Source organism: Heterocephalus glaber, unplaced genomic scaffold (genome assembly GCF_053883595.1).
Source record: "Heterocephalus glaber isolate CG9 unplaced genomic scaffold, H.glaber_assembly_v1.0 deba00001446, whole genome shotgun sequence".
NCBI lineage: Eukaryota > Metazoa > Chordata > Mammalia > Rodentia > Bathyergidae > Heterocephalus > Heterocephalus glaber.
The window spans coordinates 6,319,449-6,326,064 of NW_028258298.1; the positions used below are offsets into that span (position 1 = coordinate 6,319,449).

Consider the following 6,616-nt stretch of genomic DNA (forward strand, 5'->3'; position numbering starts at 1 on the left):
ATCCAAATAGATTTTCTATATCTCTTGACTCAGAACCTTCACTTACTATTTAAACACATGATTTTTCCATAATTGTGCAGTTTCTGGAAAAAAATTATCTAATGACCTGTAGCTCTGTTTTCTTATTTGTAAAACGGGGATATTTGTACCTATTTCTTAGAGCTACTGTGTAGATTAATCAAGTTGATGTAGGCAAAGTATCTTGAAAAACACCCAGAATTAAAAAAAATGTTGACTGCTGGTCTAGCTCTTTGGCTCTTTTCCCATTTAGAATGTTTTCATTCCTCCACTAATCAATTCAGTATCAAAAATTTCTTATTCTTCAAGATCTGTTTTAGTTATTGTCCTATTTATATTGAAAAAAGTCCTCCATCTACCAGCTCACATAACACAAGTCAAAACCATTCCCCTTGATTCTTCATTTAAGAGTGGTAGTCACCAACAGCTTTTGTCACAAAATGACTGTATTCTTTATGTCCCTTGTCAGCCTGATTATATGGACTGAAAATAGCATCATGTTTCTGATAACAGATATGATGGCAGGTTTCATTTAAGATATTAACCGATTGAAAGGCTATGTCAAGGTTTCTCAATGTTTGTTGCCCATTCAAGTCCCTAAGTTTAAAAATAAATTCCATGCCTAGGCCAATCCCACATCCCACAATAGTTAAAACATAAACTCTGGGGTGGGCTACATGCATGGCCATACTGTAAGTTCTCTAGATGGATACTAAGGCTGAGGAACTGTGCTTCTTTTGAAGGTAAGAATAACTGAAATGATGCAAGTCTTCACACACATCTCTAAGGTTTTTTTCCAGGTAGAAAAGTGGTGGTGAAGGTTGGCGGTTATAGAACTACAGAGAGATGAAGCAGCATGTGCAGAGCACAGAGATATGAAAGATTACATCATGTTGATGGGAATGGTATTAAGTTCAAGGTGACTCTGCTATAAGGACACAAAGAGCAGAGGCAGGAGATGAGTATTTTGGATCTATGGGGAAGAATTTCATATCTGAAGGTTTCAGATAGTGGCTAATTTTGACTTGTGAGTTGCAAAGATCCCTTTGGGAAAAAAATAGGAGGATAGTTTGTAGAACTAGACTGGTGAGGCAGAACACCAGTTAAGAAAATTTTCCCAGGTCCCCACACAAGATAATCAGGGCCTAGACCAAGGCAATGAGATGTGGCATAGCTAAGCCAGTGTTTCTCACATTTACCTTGATCAAAGCAGAGCTGCTCTTGGCCACTTTGGAACCCTCTCTCTGGCACAGCTTCTTTGTCACTGTGAGCAGCATGCTTACTTTCTGTGCATCTCAAAGAGGAAGCCTCTTAGTCATCACTCAGAACTCCACCCAGCCCTTTGCTCTGCCCTCTTCAACCTACCCCTTCACTAATGTCATCTTCACATCCCCCTAAAGTCTTTCCATTTCTTGAATTGTTCTCTTCATGGAAATTAGTGTTAGTTTTCTCCATGCACAGGTATTCATGACCCCTCTACCTGCCTAGTGTTACATCTTTAACATCAATCTTTAGCTGCAACACCAGACGTAGACAGTACTGGAATTTCTTCCTCTTTTTGACATTCAGAGCAAGGAAATGACTTCCATTGTCCTATTATTATCACTTTGTGCTTTAAGATCCTTTGTTGTTGACTCCTGGGACATTCCAACCCCACTCCTGCTCTTTTCCTGCTCTCCAGGGTACCCACCTATCACTGTAGTTTTTCTGCCTTTCCACTTTAATCCCATGCTTCTATGTAATAACATGCTGTCCTGGAAAAGCTATGGATTTGAGGGTCAGAAAGACTAGGATTTGAATCCCAATTTCATTTATTATTTCCTTGGAAAACTCAGTGTTTCTAAGTTCATTATCTTTGATGATGAAACAAAGATAGCAGATTTTGCCTTGGAGTTGTTTTAGGGAATAGTGATGCAGAGCTTGATTGTCTCTTTGACCCTACAGATACCAAGACCCTGTTCATTTTTCCATTCTACCTTGCTACTTCCTTCCATCCTTTCCTTCCTTCCTAGTACCTCAGTAAGAGTGACTGGAAGAACTCTGAGACTCTAGCTTTGTTCTTCACTGTAACCTAGTAGCAGACCTTAAATAAATCACTTGTCTTGGAGTCTGAGTTTCTTCATTTATAAAACAAGGTACTGCAGGGGCCGGGGATTTAGCTCAGGGGTTCCACCACCTGCCTTGCAAGCGCAAGGTCCCGAGTTCATTCCCCAGTACCAAAAAAAAAAAAAAAAAACCACCAAAACTAAAAACAACAACAACAACAACAAAATAAGGTACTGCAGTAGATAACCTCTAAAATCTTGTGCCCATGAAATAAGCTGTGCTGTGCAGCGAGTCCAGACTCCCTCTCTCTCACAGGGTCTTTTCAACTGTTGAAAATAGTGACAATTCTTTCTCCTTTACTCACATTCCTTGCCTTGTTGGAACATGTCTCTTCTGTTTTATTTTTCCTCTTCACACTAAAAATATTTATCCATGTGGATTTATGTCAGAATAGCTAGGGGCAGGGTGGTAAAATTATTTCTGCACACTAATAGAGTTTTAGCTCTGCAAGAGAAAAAATGTTGCCCTCAAGGGAAAAAGCTGTCCTTTGTGGAGGTTGTGTCCTCTCCAGCCCCACCCCTGCAGATGCCTGATGATGAGGCTAAGACAAGTTCATGATACAACAAGCCGACAATTTCGCTCCTTCCTTCCTTCCTTCCTTCCTTCCTTCCTTCCTTCCTTCCTTCCTTCCTTCCTTTCTTCTTTTCTTCCTCCTTTCCTTCCCTTTTCAGTTTAAGCTCATAGGTGATACACAAAAATATTTAACCAAAATTTATTTCAATTCACTGATTCAACTCAATCCTTTTATATGCTCATGCAGTTTTTCATTCATTTTTGCATCTATTATGTGGGAAGCATTGTGCTAAGCATTAAGATTGTAACCATAAAAAGATGTAATTCTTGCTTTCCAGGAATTCACTAATTTATTCATTTAACAAATATTATGGGTATGTCATAGTGGTTCTCTGGAAGTAATCATTATGGAATGTGAAATGTTTATTAGGGACTAAAACTTATAAAAAGAAAAAGGAAGAAAGCAATACTGGGTAGAAGTTTAACCATGATGCAGGCCCATCAGAACCTTAGGAACTCAGAGTTGAGTTCTGCCATGAGAATTGTTCATCAGAGTCACCCCACGGGGATCCCAAAATGAGGTTTTCATATCCTTATGGATTAGTGTTTTAGGGTTTCTATAATTACCACAAATTGGGTGACTTAAAACACTGGGAATATATTCTCTCACAATTATGGATGAAAGAAGTCTAAAATTGAGGGTCGGCAGGACTGTGCTTCCTCCAAATGCTATGGGGAGAACCTTCCCTTGCCTGTTGCAATCCTGGTGGCTGCAGACATTCCTTGACCTATGGCAGCTTAATGGCAGTCATTTGACTTTCTTTTCTGGGCCTGTGTGTCAAATCTTTCTCTACCTTTCACATCAGTAGGTTTGTTTTGTTTTTTAGACTTATTTTTAGAGCAGTTTTAGGTTTACAGTAGTTTGAGAGGAAGGTGCAAAGATATCCCATGTGTCCTGCCCCACATACATTCTCTTTCCCACTGTTAATATCCACCAACAGAGTGGGACATTTGTTATAACTAATGAACCTGGAAGGACAAAGATAGCAGAGAAGAAGTTGGCAGTAAGTTAATAGCTTCTCTGAAACCTGGACTTGAGACACCTGGAAAACAACTATTTAGGAAGGAGAAATAGAAAAGAGAAAAGGGAATCAAGAAACAGTTGACAGGAAAGCTAAAAATTATAGAAATTCAAAAGACAACACAGAGAAAAGAGTGAAGCAGTTTGAAATGCTGATTCTCACTACTAGGTTTAGGAGGCTAATCTGACTTCACAAGGTGAGCCCAGAGAGGGCTGGAAGATCCAGTCATAAATGATACGCAGGCAGCTCTAGCCCCAGGAAAATCCACAGTTCTTGTAAGCTGTAAATACAGTGTGAATTTTACTCTGAAAGTGCTCCCTCTGCATGGCAGGCTAGCTTTGCAGAAGAAATTTACTGCCGAGCTGGTCATCTTAGAAGTGACACAATCAAGAGCCATTTGGAGAGGGAGTTTTGTTGTGTAAGACTGAGCTACTTCAGGAATCAGAAGTCACAGAATAATCACATTTCACTGTCTCTGGGGTCACCCTACTGCAGTGACCTGGTGACAGACAGCTTTAGGAGACAGTCATGGGGAGAAAGGGATAGTCATAGACTTCCTGAGAAGTTTAGTCAGTGGCAAACTTAGATTGTGGAGGACACAATATTCCCACTCACTGTGATGTGAGGCTGTGGTCATGTTTAATTTTCTGAGAAGGCTGGGTCTGAAAGTGTTGGGATTGACCCCAGTTGATGACTTGGCTCCCGTAGCTGCCTACTTTCAGTGTAGAACTCAGTGGTCTGTTTGCTTTCCTCTCCTGCCAATGTGATCAGTGATACACCTTTGTTTGGATGCTTGCCAAGCTCCTGAGCAAATGCACATAGAAAGGCCTCTGGAGCAAGTAGGGCACCTCACAAACCCACAGGCCACAAGCCAGCCAGAGAGAGATGTGGCTCAATGTGTACAGAAGGGTACAAACAATAAAAGCTCTTGGAGTGAATACAGCCCTTGGGCAGACAGCCTACCACGGACTGACCCCACCCAGCAGGAAAGGCCGGGGCAGGCCCCAGCACTCACACTCAAAGAAGTGGGCGTGGAACACAAGAGGCCGCAGTTGTGACTCACTATCCCTCCCCTATATCTGGTGGATTCCAACACTACAGGTCCTGGAAAGAAACTACCCAAACACCGTGACATGGGGGAATTTTTGAAATTCATTTCTCTTTTTCTTTGTTTAATTTTCATTGTTTTCCCATTTTTTGGCTCATTTAAAAAATTTTATTCATTTTTCTTCTTTTTTTTCTAATGCTATTTCATTTAAAAATTCTTAGGTTGGATATTTTTCTCACTTTTCTCTCCTCCTTATCAGCTCCCTTTCTTTCTTTTTTAAAACTTTACTTCTTCAATTTTTCCCTTTTCTCACCACCTCCATTTTTATTAGTATTACTATTAACCTTTATTAATTTTTAACTTTTTAGTGTACAATAGGATATTATTGCTGATTTCTATTGTTAATGGTGGTATAGTAGTTGCTTTTAACAGGTCTTTACTCCATGTCAATATCTGGTTTGTCTTTATGGGCATAGTATTATTGGTTCTAATATCTGCTATTGTTAATAGTGGCATAATTGTTGCTTTTAATTGGTTTTTATGATATGTCAATATCTGGTTTGTCTTTGTGTCATTGAAATTACCGGGTTCATTTTCTACTCTGTCAGTGATGCTGGAGATCAAGCCTTCAAAAGAAAGCTGGATACTTAAGAAGAATCTTAGTAATAAGTGGAAAAGATACTCATCCCAACAGATGAACCTGGGCTAGAGAGTCTCAGTGCGAGCAGAGGATTCCAGGGACGGAGGCCGAGATGCAAAGTTCTGGGCTGCCTTAGCACTGCCTGGTCCCTAAGAAAGCCATGACCTTCATACTCCTGCAAGCTGTTATCCTTGGGCTGCCTGGCTCTGGCAACGGCACCATGTGCAAGAAGATTGCTCAGAACTTCAGCCTCCCGTGTCTCTCTGGTGACTACTTCCTGCAGAAGAACCTCAAGGCCAACACAGAAGTTAGGTATATGACAAAGCAGTACCTAGAGAAAGGTCATTTGGTTACAGATCATATGATCTCATGCCTCATGATGTCAGAGCTGGAGCTCAGGAGCAGCCAGCACTGGCTACTAGATGGTTTTCCAAGGACATTAATACGAGTTAAAGCCCTGGACAATATCTGGGACCTGGATCTAGTGATTAGTTTGAATATTCCATTTGAAACACTTAAAGATTATCTCAGCTGACTTTGGATCCACCCTTCTAGCTGAAGTGTCTGTAACCTGAAATTCAACCCACCTCATATACATGGAAGGGGTTTGATGACATCACTGTTGAGCTGTGAGTAAAACAGGAGCATGATAAACCTGAAGCAGTTGCTACCCAGCTAAGATGGCACAAAGATTTAGCAAAGCCAGTCATCAAAGTGTACAAGTACCAAGGAGTGCTCCACCAATTGTTTTAGAACAGAGACTAACAAAATTTAGTCTTTTATTTACACACTTTATTCAAACAAGACCATACCTGTTTACTCCAAACAAGCATATTGACCTGCCCAATGGAATAATCCAGAAGATGTGATCTTCTTTTCAACTATGTGTGTAGTATTAATGCTATGTACAAATTAAGAGCTAGCTGAGCTAGCTTGAAACATCTTTTCTAGTTTAAATGGTAAAGATCTAAATATTAAAACAGAAACACTAAACTGGGTGGAAGAGAGGTTAGGTAGAACTCTTGAAGATATTACATAGGAAAATATTTCATGAACAAAACCTCAGTTGCATGTGAACTAGCACGAAGAATCAACAACTGGGATCTCATCTTATTAAAAAGCTTCTGCACTGCAAGAGAAACCACCAACAGAGCTAAGAGACAACCTACAATGTGGGAAAAATTTTTTAGCAGCTGTTCCTCAGACAAA

General features: G+C 40.2%; 1 pseudogene; it reads left to right on the top strand.

Moving 5' to 3' along the window:
- The first annotated feature begins 5,567 nt into the window (after nt 1-5,567).
- Nucleotides 5,568-6,245, top strand: LOC101724618 (adenylate kinase 4, mitochondrial pseudogene; annotated as a pseudogene).
- Nucleotides 6,246-6,616: the final 371 nt, after the last annotated feature.